Source organism: Mus musculus, chromosome 17 (genome assembly GCF_000001635.26).
Source record: "Mus musculus strain C57BL/6J chromosome 17, GRCm38.p6 C57BL/6J".
Classification (NCBI taxonomy): domain Eukaryota; kingdom Metazoa; phylum Chordata; class Mammalia; order Rodentia; family Muridae; genus Mus; species Mus musculus.
In genome coordinates, this window is record NC_000083.6 from 15628501 (window position 1) to 15641804 (window position 13304).

General features: G+C 40.3%; 1 long non-coding RNA gene across 1 annotated transcript; it reads left to right on the top strand.

Annotated features, from left to right (window-relative positions):
• Window positions 1–3287: 3287 nt before the first annotated feature.
• 4933401D09Rik (RIKEN cDNA 4933401D09 gene) lies at window positions 3288–12602 on the top strand. Its single transcript, NR_045431.1, has 4 exons — window positions 3288–3395; window positions 4517–4599; window positions 5588–5756; window positions 11638–12602. It is a non-coding gene; the product is annotated as an RIKEN cDNA 4933401D09 gene (long non-coding RNA).
• The last annotated feature ends 702 nt before the right edge of the window (window positions 12603–13304 follow it).

The following is a 13304-nucleotide window of genomic DNA, read 5'->3' on the forward strand; positions in this document are numbered from 1 at the left end:
TATTATTTTGTTGTTGTGGTGTGGGTTTATTTCCTGACTTGTGGTTTTCTGATATTATTTATTTTCTGTGCTTTCTTGGGCATAGTTAACTTCTTCAGGTCGACGTTTTCTTTCTAGCACTATCTCTATAGCTCAGTTTATAGATAAATACTGCTTAAATTTGATTTTATCACAGAGTGTCTTTCTTTCTCCATATACCACAGTAGTACCATAGTTTGCAGGCAATGGTAGTTTGGACTGGCATCTGTGGTCTCTTAGAATCTGTAGTACATCTGTCTGGGCCTTACCAGCTTTTAGAATTTCCACTGGGGAAAAAAAAACAGGTTTTATTCTAATAGGCCTTTTATATGTTACTTGGTCTTATTCCCTTGTTACTTCTAATAGTTTTTCTAACTTCTGTATGTTTAGTGTTTTGATTATTATATGTCATAGGGAACTTTTTTCTTGCCCTATCTACTTGGTTCTATAAGATTCTTGTCCCAGGCTGGTGAGATGGCTCAGCAGGTAAGAGCACTGACTGCTCTTCCAAAGGTCCTGAGTTCAAATCCCAGCAACCACATGGTGGCTCACAACCATCCGCAATGAGATCTGATGCCCTCTTCTGGAGTGTCTGAAGACAGTATACTTACATATAATAAATAAATAAATATATATATATAAAGATTCTTGTCCCTGGATTGGCATTTTCTTCTTTAGGTTAGGAAAATTCTCTTCTATGATTTTGTTGAAAATATTTTCTGTGCTTTTGACTTGGGTTTCTTCTTCTTTTTCTATTCCTACCAATCATAGATTTAATCTTTTCATAGTGTCCAGACTTTCTGAATGTTTTGTGCCTAATACACACACACACACACACACACACACATTTTTTTTTCTTTAAGTGAGGTATACAGTTCTTTTATCTTATCTTCAATGCCTGAGAGTCTGTCTTTCATGTCTTGTACTTTATTGGTGAATCTTGCCTCTGGAGTTTCTGTTTAAGTTCCTAAGTTTTTCAATTCCTATTTTCCCTTAGTTTGGGTTTTCTTTATTCCATTTCACTTTCATTTCTTGAACATTTTTTTTTTTTTACATTTCATTTCACTGTGTTTTAAATATTTCATTATTGAATTTATTCATATCACCTTTAAGGTCTTTGGACATATTTACAAAGGCTACTTTGAAGTCCTTGTTTGGTGTTTCAGCTACGTTGCTTTTCTCAGGGCCTGCTGAGGATTGAATAGGGTTGCTGGGATTAAATGAAGACATAGCATCTTGGCTGTTATTGATTATCTTTTCACTCTGGAGTCTAAACATCTGAGTCTGAGATGAATGTAATTCTTGGTACTGGTATCTGGTGTTGGTGTTGCATTGCTTGGATTCAGTTGCCCTCTCTGGTTCTTAGGAGAGTGTGACAGCTGTGGGTTGCCTGGCAAGAAATGCTTCTGAGATTCTCCTAAGAGGATCCGCTGGGGGATCCTAGTAGAATATGTTTCTAGGTATTGGGAGCTGACTCCAAGGAATGGGGATGGGCTAGAAGGGGTGGGGTGGGGTTCTGAGAAAGTCCATAGGTGGTAGGAAATCTGGAGGTGCCACAGGCATCTGCATAGATGCTGGGAATGGGTGCAGACTGGAAGGAGAAGGCTGCAGAAGACAGGAAAGGGAGGCTGCAGAAGATGTTCTGCTATAAAGCCATGGATAAGAGGAGGGGAGGAGGGGGAATGAAGGCTGCCTACCTGATTTCCTGGACAGTGTAGTCCTGTTTGTTTTTTGAGACAAGGTCTCTCTAGGTAGTCCTGGTTGGCCCTGGAACTCAGAGAAATCCTCTTGTCTCTGCTTCCTAAGTACTGAGATTAAAGGTGTTCAGTAACATGTTTGGCTTCAAAATGAGAAGTTTAAAAAAGTAAGATCTGGATCAAATGGAATTACAAGAGGGTTTGAAGTCACTGGTAGTAGGCAAGCGTCTATTTTCTGACCAAGATCTTACAGAACTGATGAGAGAATGAGGTCTTATGTACAAAGTGGGGCTGAGGGTTTAAAATAACATATGCTTCTCCATTGTGGTTAGAAATAACGGTCTGACATTGAAGATGGCTTAATAAATGGGTGTCAGATCATCCAAGCAGATCCCGATGTATCCAGAGAGACAGGAATGTGGGGGGTTAACTTCAAAGCATTTTAGGTTGTTTTCAGCTCCCGACTTCTTGTCCCAAGTAAATTCAGCATTTCTGAGACCCTCAGTGCAGTATTGGGGATGTCTAATCAATGTGTAAGATCATTGCTGTACAAACACGAGGACTTGAATTTGGATCACTGGCGCCCACATAAAAATCCATAGCAACATGCATCTATAAGCCTAGTATTAGGCTGTGGAGACAGAAAGATCCACAAAATTCACCGGTCAGGCGGGTTAGCTGAAATCTGTTAGCTCAGTGTTTAATGAGAACCACTTGAAAACTAAGGTAGATTGAGTGTGATGGTGATGCCTTTGATCCCAGTACTCAAGAGGTTCAGAGTGGTCAGGGCAATGTAGAGTCTCTTTCGCTCTCCTTCACCCTCCCCCTCTCCCTTTCCCTTAAAAAGAGTGAAGAGGAGCCTCAGCATGGTGGTGCCTACCTTTAATCCCAGTATTCCAGAAGCAGAGACAGGCAGACCTCTGAGTTTGCCCGCCAGCTTTATCTACATAGCAAATTCCAGGCCAGCCAAGCAGGTACATAATGAGACCCTGTCTCAAGTAACAAAACACAAACCAAAAAGGTAAAAACAAACAAACAAACACCCTAAAAACAACCAAAAACCAACGCCAAGGTGGAGAGCAAGAGAAACGTGAAGATTGTAGACAGTGACCATCGGTTTCTACCCATATACTCACACAAGAGCACACACACGGTGGTTTAGCCCCCTTCTCTACCCTGCATTATCCTCATACATTTTCGTTCCTTTAAATGTTTTACTTAAGGAATGTTCCTCTATACCCCCTCCCCCAAAATGTTCCATGTAACCTCTCCCAACGGCCCCATTGGTTCCCGTTTCATCTGGGAAAAAAAAAAATTTTTTTTTCACAAAGAAGAGAAACTCGCGCTGCAAGGGACCTTGATCCTTCCCCCTCAGGCCAGATACAATTCTTTACACAGTTCCTTTACTTTTTTCTTATTCCCCTTCTTTGATACTCTGTAGCTCCCTAACTGCTTCTGCTAGCTCATTTTAGTGCGCGGGGGTGGGGGGTGGGGTGGGGGGGCGGGGAGCGGGGGTGGGGTGGGGGGGGACAGGGCTTCTGGCTGTGAGAGTAGTCACGGTCACCCTGAATCAACACTATCCCCACCAGGCACTAATCAGTTCCGTCTCTCCTGCCTCTGCTCCTCCAACTCCCTCCACCTTCCTCCGTTTTACTCTGCAACCAAATCATCTGCTTACAGGTTTGTAACAGTTATTTTTCAAAAGTCTCTCTAGGAATGCAGGATGGCAGGATCCATCGCAACAGATGAAATTTAAACTCTCCTGCTAAATTACCAGAGGACCTCCTCTTCAACGAACCGAACCGGGAACTACGCCTGTCTGAAAACCACCCTCCTCACCTTAAGTGTCTTATGCGGATAATGAGGTAAAAGAGACAGTAAGAGAAACCTCTTGAAATACTCGGGCACCATCCTCAGAGAGCTTCAGGAAGTCTCTGGAGGTAGCTTTGCTAACATGCCAGTTTTAGTCACTATTGTTTTTCTCTCCTGGGAAGCAAAACTTTAATGAACAGTATTTAACCTGAACAGTCCCACAGTACCACAACCCTGGGGACTCTGATAGCACTTCCTGTCCCAGGCTCTTGGCCAAGGCTTACTCAACTGGCTCCCTCTCTGCAATGGACAGATTCTCCTGTAGGCAACACTCATTTGAGCTTCAGTCCCTTGACCTCAGTATTTTAAGTTCTATTAAAATTAAAATGAATAGTCATATGACATTTTAAGTTAGGCTTTGAGAATTGGCTGTCATTGAACTTTTTGAGAATAAATCAGATTAGTGAAAAAGAGTGAAGTTATGCTGCAAATTCTAGACCAGGTACTATCTTAAAGGCAGATTTTTCAAAAATTATATTTAATTGTTTTTATCTTTTATATGTGCAAGTGCACAGTGTATGTGTGTGTGTGTGCGTGTGTGTGTGTGTGTGTGTGTGTGTGTGTGAGTGTGTGTGTGTGTAGATGAGAAGGCAAGCTGTGGGAGTCAATTCTCTCCTGTATGTGTCTGGAGGGTAGAACTCAGTTGTCAAAATAATCTTACTCCCTTCATTTCCAACTACAGGTAATAAACCTTCATACACAGGTTTATTAGAGGGATTTCTTATACCTGTGTTTGATGAAAGACAAACTTAAATCTCTAAGTAAGGAATTGGATTATTTATTTATTTATTTATTTATTTATTTATTTGTATTTTTTGCTGCTAATCCCCTTTCAGGGGCCTGCTTCAATCTCTCTAGAATATACTGTCCACACATGTTTGCTTCACTGTGGCAAGTGAAAATCTGCTTATACTGCCTGTGTCTTCCAGATACATTTTTTTTCCTGCAAAAAGACACGAAAGAAGGAGAAACTTTCCACTCCTAATGAATATGAGGATCTTGATAAGTCTTGGTGAGCTCAGCCCTTCATTCATTGTAGCACTACTTAGCATCCCTGTGCATTAATACAAACTAAGACGTTAAGCAGCTCCTTCCCCTTTATTAGACTTTCCAACTGTTCACAGGACTTTTTATTTGAAAGGTGGTATATAGTCTTTTTGTATTATGTTAATGTACAAGCATCTGCTAAGATAAATTTATAGAACCACAATTATGGAGTCAGAGAATGCGTGCATTTATACACACCTGGTCCTAACAGGTGCTCTCAACATGCATCCCACACACAGTCTGGCTGGCAATATGACACCTACTTCACCACATAATTTGGCCTTAACCAGTCTATAGATAAAATACAGTGTTTCTGTGGTTTGGAGTATTTTTATTTACTTTGGTTTAGCTATAGTGTGGTCTTTATTGTTGTTGTTGTTTTGTTTGTTCGTTTGCTTATTTGTTTGTAGACAAGACTTCCCTTTGAGGTAGACTAGAGAGCCTCAAATTCGGGTTACTCTTACCTCATGCTTCCAAGTTCTGGCATTGTAGGCATGCACTACCACATCCAATGCACAATCAAAGTTCTTTCCATCACTTCCAGCTGGCAAAACAGCTCAGATGGTCAAGGTGCTAGCTGCCCAAACCAAGAACTGGCACTTGATCCTTGGGACCCACCTGGTGGAAAGCATGCACCAGCTCCTTCAGGTTGTCATCTGTACCTTCCCCTCCCCAGCCTGAAACCTGTTTGCTCAGGTTTCAGTGTTAGAGAGCATCAGGGCAGAGCTTGACGCCCTATCATCCTGCCACTCCCACTGCCGCTGCCTGCCAACTAGCTGTTCCGGACCTATCACGTGTTCACCTGCAACTTTACTCCAAGATGATTTGGTGGGAATCGGGCCCCTTCCCCTCCTTCATAACTGAGTGTCTGGAAATAGTAAAATTGAGTTTTGATCAGAATTTTGTCTAGCTTTGTCTTTTTCTCATCTGCCTAGCCCCCTCTTCTCTTCCAGATTCCAAGATGCCTTTCCAGAACAGAACCCAGACATGTGAGTCGCTGGCCGCAACAGATCTGGCGCCCACGCGGGACTGAGAAACGGCAGAGGACATTTGGAAGAAACACTGCTGGTTTGGAGCTCCATAGAAGAAGAAAATAATTAAAGGAAATTCATACCGGAGAAGGTCGGTATGGGCTAAGTTGAAACAGCATTAAACCTGAACGGTTAATACACTTAGGTTCCGCAGTGAGGCTTATCAGGAGCTAGGAACGTATCAGGCAGTTAGCCGTAGCTCCCAGAAGCTACATTTTTAGGTGTGACAAAAGAAAGGGTTTATTAAAAGGAAATTAATAATCAGACAGATGGCCGCAATTAAAAACTGCATCATGAGGGAGGAAAATGTCCCAAAAAGCAAAGAGAAATTTCAGGAGTGCCATGCTTTGTTCTCTCTGGGCTTTACAGCAGAAGTACTCTGCCCCTTTTGTGTCTTGTCTAATGTCTGGTGCACCAATCTGTTCACGTGTTCAATTCATGTATGTTCATGTCCAGTCTGTATGAATGAATGTTCTATGTTTTATGTTGGATAATAAAGATGGAAAAAAAAAAAAAGCGTTATCTGCAAAGCCTAGAGCTGCCACGTGCTTCAACCAGGAAACAGACACATGGCAGGAGGGCCCCTGCTGGGAAAATGGTTCATTACAAGAAAAAAGGAGAGTCTACAGCCTCTTAGTTTCAGGGTAAAAAAGCTGATAAATGTTTTTTTTCCTGGAGGGTTCTCTACAATCGTGATTAATGTGTTTGGCAAATGATAAAGTGCTTTTTATTCTATGATTGTAGCTAGAAAAATTAATATTTTCTGATTGGTCTAAATGTAACTGCTTCATTTGTTTTTTTTTTTATTGGTAATGTGCTCTGTGTGTTTTCACTATCAGCTCATAAGTTATGCGTTAAGATTAATAATTGTTACATTGCTACAGATGGCTAGTCTTAAAATTGATAACTCAAGTGTAATGTCTTTCCAACACGTGGCATAAGGCAGGCCAAGAGGCCGGGTCTCTAAAGATACTTCTAGTTGAGATAATAATTAATGTGGTTCCTAGCCTAAAAAGTAAAACTAAAGATAAGATTTAAAGCAATGTCTCTTTAGTAAAGCATTAAAGCTCACATGTATTCATAGGTATTAATTGGCAGCCAAACCTTGTAACATGATAGTAATGCTTCTAATATTGATTTTAAAGATGATAAATTGTTTTAAACTTCGGTTTTGCTTTCCCAAGGTTGTAGATATTTATCCTAACGTTGCAAAAGAAACTTGAAAATTATGGTTAAAACTGCCAGTGTTCCATTGACTGCAGCTTGCAGTTTGATCACAAATTTAAGATTTTCTACTCACCCACATATTATTAATTAAGATTATTACAAGAGTAATCATCTTATGAGAGCACTAATACAGCTCTCTGTGGCCATACAGCCATACAAAGCTCAGAGCAGCCTCAGCAGGGCTTGTGTGACTTTCTTTTGTCTTGCAAACGGTGCCTAAGGAAGCTCTTGAAACTTGCCTCTCCCTGCCTCCAGGGGAATTTTGTTTTAGCTAAACGAACAGCGAACAGCGTTGCAGATCTATCCAGATGTTGTTCTAAATAAAGTTCTAATTCAAAGTTTATAGAAGGGTCAATCAGACTGTAGAACTTATAAAGGCATTACAATCTGGCTTGCCTACTTCATGTAAAGTTATTATAGGTTTAAAGGTTCGTTTTTTTTCCCCCTTGCATGATAAAGGGTTTGCTTCTAGTGAACTGGTAATCACTGGAAAATTTTGCCTCTAGGTATGGCTAATATAGCTTTACATTATGTAAGAAAAATTTTTATTGTCTCTGCTTCTATACAAGAAGCTAAGAGTTTGAATCTTTCAGTGTATATTGTTTCCTAAGTGAAAAGTATTTTATTAACTAATGCTTCTCAAGGGAAGTTTACCTTAAATCCTTGCTCTCACCCAAGAGATTCAAAGACAATATCTTTTTATTACTTAGGGTTTTAGTTTACTACAAAAGGTTTTACAAAAAATTAAGAAAGCTTTTATAATTGTTATTAATTATATTCATTGGTAATTAAATATTAGCTGTGCCCAAAACAATTCCTTGGCCAGAAAAAAACATTGTAAAGTCATTTTTCTCATTCTCCCAGCCGATCTTTGGTCCACATGGGCCCAGCTAGCTGCTGGCTGCTGTGGGGCGGGGCCTTGAGACACACAGCTTCCCCCTGTTTCAACACAAATAATCTAGTTGTGTGCTGTAGATGGTGTTTTATTTTTTTTTCTTTTTTAATATTTTTATTAGGTATTTTCCTCATTTACTTTTCCAACGCTATCCCAAAAGTCCCCCATACCCTACCCCCTACCCCGCTACCCACCCACTCCCACTTTTTGGCCATGGCATTCCCCTGTACTAGGACATATAAAGTTTGCATGACCAATGGGCCTCTCTTTCCAGTGATGGCTGACTAGGCCATCTTTTGATACATATGCAGCTAGAGACAAAAGCTCTGTGGTACTGGTTAGTTCATAGTGTTGTTCCACTTATAGGGTTGCAGTTCCCTTTAGCTCGTTGGGTACTTTCTCTAGCTCCTCCATTGGGGGTCCTGTGATCCATCCAATAGCTGACTGTTAGCATTCACTTCTGTGTTTGCTAGGCCCTGGCTAGATGGTGTTTTATAATACTGAACAATCAAACCTTAATTTGTATATTAATAATCAATGCTATATCTCTGAGCTCACAATTGCTTAAGATTGTTCGTCCCTCAGATACTATTAATTCTCAAATTTGCAATTGCTTATGCATATACAACTCATAGAGAAAATGCTGTTCTTTTAAGAAGGCAGTTTTTAGACATTTATTAAATTGTTCTAATTGGCTGGACATTTTAAAACAATGCCAGGCTAGATTTATATCTCAGACAGTCTATAGGTTGTACATATAAGGTAAATTAGATATATAACCTCGTTCTTTGTATATTCATAACAGCTATGGCTTAAGATAATATTTTAGTATTCTTAAAAATTGTGCATGTATAATTCTTTCCTTCTAGTGTCCTCAGTTACTACTTGTTTCCACATAATAGTGTTAATTCTTGAGGATTTTTACTTAATAATTTGCTACAAATAAATGCTCTTATTTCTAGTTAATATATAAATAAATTATACACATGTGACTCTTAATAACTTTTCAAGCTTTCTAGTTACAACCGCTCCTTAAGAAAAATGATTGAAAGTGCAATTAGTCACTGCCCCTTTATAGCCAAGTATTTAAAATGTTTTGTCAACAAATTATTAATTCAAAAGATTAGATATTGTAAAACTTTAAAACTTTAACTTCCTAAAAGACAAAAAAGGGAGAAATTGTATCCCTGTACATACTATTTAGTGCATTTCCATGCACACTATTTAAATCATACCTTTATTTTCAAATTTAAAAATTTAATTGTCAAAGAATTTAATAAATGCTTTATAGTATCTTAAACGGATCTACTTATTGGCTTATAGATTGATCCTAAACAGCTACATTATTAGGGAAGGGAAAAACAGGTTCTCTCCACAGAACGCCGCAGAAGCATGATGGTTAATTCGTGTGCTGAGCTGTCAGGTAAGTTGACTCAGTGCCCTGATTGAAATGACTAAGAAACTAAATTGGGTTCATGTTTTAGATCCATCCTTGCTTACCATTTTTCCAGTTTAGACTAGCTTCAAGCCTTTTAACTTTATGGCAATAGTACATCAGAGACTGTATATTCTGACTTAGTAAGATTAGTCATTTAATAGAGTCATAATGATTTTTCTCTTTTCTTCAGTGTGACCAGTCATTCTAACTCAATCTTAGACTGGTCTAATATTTAGTCCAATATTAGAGATTCCTATTGTAGATAACTATATTCTTAATTACCTAGCAAAGTTAATTCAGAGCACATCCCCCACTTCCATAGAATCTCTGGCCTTTTTACTAATTCTAAAACCAGCTCAGAGACTGAGCTTGAGCCTTGCTAATTTGCAACTGAATAAAGTACCTGGTCTTCCCCAAAAGAAGTTTGCATTGCTATTTTCTCATTGTCTAGATCTTGGTTTTTTGTTTTGTTTTGTTTTGTTTTGTTTTTGTTTTTTTCAAGCAGGTCAATCAACACCTTCAGCCTGACTGCAGTGGGCATGCATCCCCGCCCCCAAGAGCATACAGGTGGCAACTGCTATTTTCATTCTAAAGACATTCCAGCATGTTTTGTGGCTTTAGGTCTGATTTGAGATTTAGGTTTACTACGAGGGCTAGAAAGGCAAAACTTTCAAATATTAGAAGAGATTGGTTTTTATTCTGATAGACGGGCTGAGTCCCTTAGCTGGTCTCTGGTTTTCCACCCTTGTTGTTATTGCAAGGTCCCCTTAGTTCCTCAGGCTGTGGGAATAGCGGAGATGAGGAGGGTGACCTCCAGCTCCTAATATAGCCTAAGAGCCACAAATTGTGGTGTTACTAGTGACATAATTCTTGTTGAGGCCTTGCGAAATCTGAGGTTGAAAATTCTCCTTTAGGAGCTGCACAGTACTCAGAACTGTGCATACTGATTCGTGATCATACGAATACAGTACAGGTACTGCTTGGGTGCAGAAATTTACTGCAGGGGAAGGTCCAGTTTGACCATTTCTGGGTTCCCTGTGAGATACACCCAGTTTGGATGGAGGTTGGTATCTAGTTCCAGTTACAACCAAAAATATCTTTCTAAGGCTCTGCCTCCCCTCCCCAAAAGATACCAAGAGCTACAAGTGTGGGTCGTGACAGCACCCACGGGAGGAATCGGGTCAATTTCCCCCCAAGCCATGGTTAAAGCCCACTGATCTATGGATGAGAAAAACATTTGATCACCTCAGTTAAGCGTGGCCTTATTAAACTTAATTAATAGGGGAGGGGGAGAGGTTGGAGACGGTACCATTAGAAGGGCAAGCCCTTCACAGCCTCCCACCCTAAAAAGCCAATTGGCCTTGTACTATGGAGCCAGTTGTCACCCCCTCCTCTCTGTTCCCTGCCTGTCATCCAAGAATGCGGAGGAATATCCACGTACTCTCCTTCAGTGTTATTCATAATACAGTGCCTTTCAAATCATACAGTTAGCCTTCGCCAGGGCTCCAAGCCGTGTAGCTGACTACTTGGTATTCAGATAAAAATTTCAGCAAGGAAGTTACCTATTCAGTACTAATTAGCATTATAAAAGTCGGAGCCTACAGCTCTGGGCTATTCTGCTAGATGTTTACTGAAAGAGAAAGGACTGTCTTATCCAGATTACCATAAGAAAAGTTAGGAAATCCCACGGAGACGGGTTTCTTCATTAGCCCTAAAATTCAGGCAGAACTATAGAGCATAAATAAATGTTATGCCTCAGCCCAGCCTTTTCTTTTTTATATCTTTTTTATATTAACAACAGGGAGGAGATGTAACCTCCCCTCCCCAGCCTGAAACCTGTTTGCTCAGATTTCAGTGTTAGAGAGCATCAGGGCTGAGCTTGCCGCCCTATCATCCTGCCACTCCCACTGCCGCTGCCTGCCAACTAGCTGTTCCAGACCTATCACGTGTTCACCTGCAACCTTACTCCAAGATGATTTGGCAGGAATCAGGCCTCTTCCCCTCCTTCATAACTGAGTGTCAGAAATAGTAAAATTGAGCTTTGATCAGAATTTTGTCTTAGCTTCGTCTTTCTGTCATCCGCCTAGCTCCCTCTTCTCTTCCAGATTCCAAGATGCCTTTCCAGAACAGAACCCAGATATATGAGCCACTGGCCGGACACAACAGTCATTTGATTGCCACACATGTGGAGGACTTTGACATGTGCACACATGTGTGCGCGCGCGCACGCACACACACACACACACACAAACGCACACAACACACACACACACAAAATAAATGCAACAAGAATAATTAAAACCATTCAAGGTCTATTATGTTACTTCAGACAGGAAGTTTTAAACTGCTTTTAAAAAATAGTTGTTTTTATGTTTGTGTGAATATTTGCCAAGTGTGTGCATATCTTTAAAGGCCCAAAGATGATGTTGGATCTCCTGGAGCTGGAATTACAAGTTGTGAGCTACAAGAGGTCTGAGCTACAAGAAGTAAGTTGTAAACAGTCGTGACTCAGATGCATGTCTTCTAGAAGAGCAGTGAGCGCTCTCAACTGTGGATCCATCTCTTCAGTCCCAAGTTTCTGAACTTCTTTATGGAACTGAAATCAAACCCAGAACCTTGCATATTCTATGTAAGGTTTATTTTAAAATCTAGGGAGTGTTCTGGAAGAGATTTTTTTCCCTTGAAAAGTCTGAAATCTAGCAACTCTGAGCCTACTCTGACAAGCAACTGAATAGACCATTCTGCACAGACTAGGTGTGTATCTCATATCAGGCAAATATACTTTCTTATAGATCTGTGAGAGTGAGTCTAATAACTGTAGAGGGAATCTTTTGTACAATGTATGGAAGTATCACCTATCAATAAAAAAGCTTATGGCCAATGAGCTGAGGCAGGATTAGAAGGTGGGATATCTTTCAGAGAGAGAGAGGAAGAGAAAGACAGACAGAAACAGACAGAGAGAGAGAGACAGAGAGAGTCAGAGACAGAGAGAGACACAGAGAGAGAGAGATACAGAGACAGAGAGAGGAGTCTGGGAGAGAGACAGTCTTGGGAAGAGTGATTCACCCCAGAATGCTGAAGTAGACAGCAGCAATAACCATGCTCATGGCCGAACTTAATAGAATAACAGGATGATTAAGTTATGAGCTACTCATGGAACAATCCAAGGCTCTTGTCCTAGGCAGTTATTTCTAATAATTCAGTCTCAGAGTTGTTATTTCCGGCAACTTGGGCACGGGTGGAAAGCCTAAGGTTATAAATAGCCAGTTGCCATTTATCTTCTCCTGGCACAGTCCCATGCATTGATCTATGTAACCTGGCTAGGGAGAAAGTCAAAATATCAAACAAGTAGACAAATAAATTGAAAATTTTATTGATTACCCATATATTCCAATTTTTGTGTCATTTTTCTTTTTCCTTTCTTTGTCCCTTCCTCCTTCCTTCCTTCCTACCTTCCTTTCTTCCTCCCTCCCTCCTTTCCTCCTTCCTTCCTTCCCCCTCCTCTCTTCCTTCCCTCCTTCCCTCCCTCCCTTCTTCCCCTTCCTCCGTCCCTCCCTCTTTCCTTCCTTCCTTCCTTCCTTCCTTCCTTCCTTCCTTTCTCCCTTCTTCCCTCCTTCCCTCCCTTCTTTCCTTTCTCCTTTCCCTTTCTCCCTTCTTACTTCTTTCTTCCTTTTACTTTCTTAGTGCTGAGGGTTTATGTACAAGGCCTTATGCATTCTAATCTCATGCTGACCCTGAACTGCAGACCCCATCCTCTTTGCAACATTTTTAATGAATACTACAAAACTTTTTAAACTAAAAGAGAAGTTACTTTTTGTAATATCTAAAATATTTGCAATATCACATTTAAACCAGTTTGAGTTATAAAATTAGTTGATTTTTCTAAGTCCAATAATAAATAGTAGTTGCGTCCAAGGTAAGTATGAGGAACAGAAATTCTGACTGTCTACACCCAGTACGGAAGAACAGTTAATCCTTTATAAAGCTCTACTCTGCTCCTTGTCCTCTCCAGATCCAGTTGCATCTGGACCTCAAACTTCTGAAACACAACCAATTTCATCTGCACAGACACTCTTTAA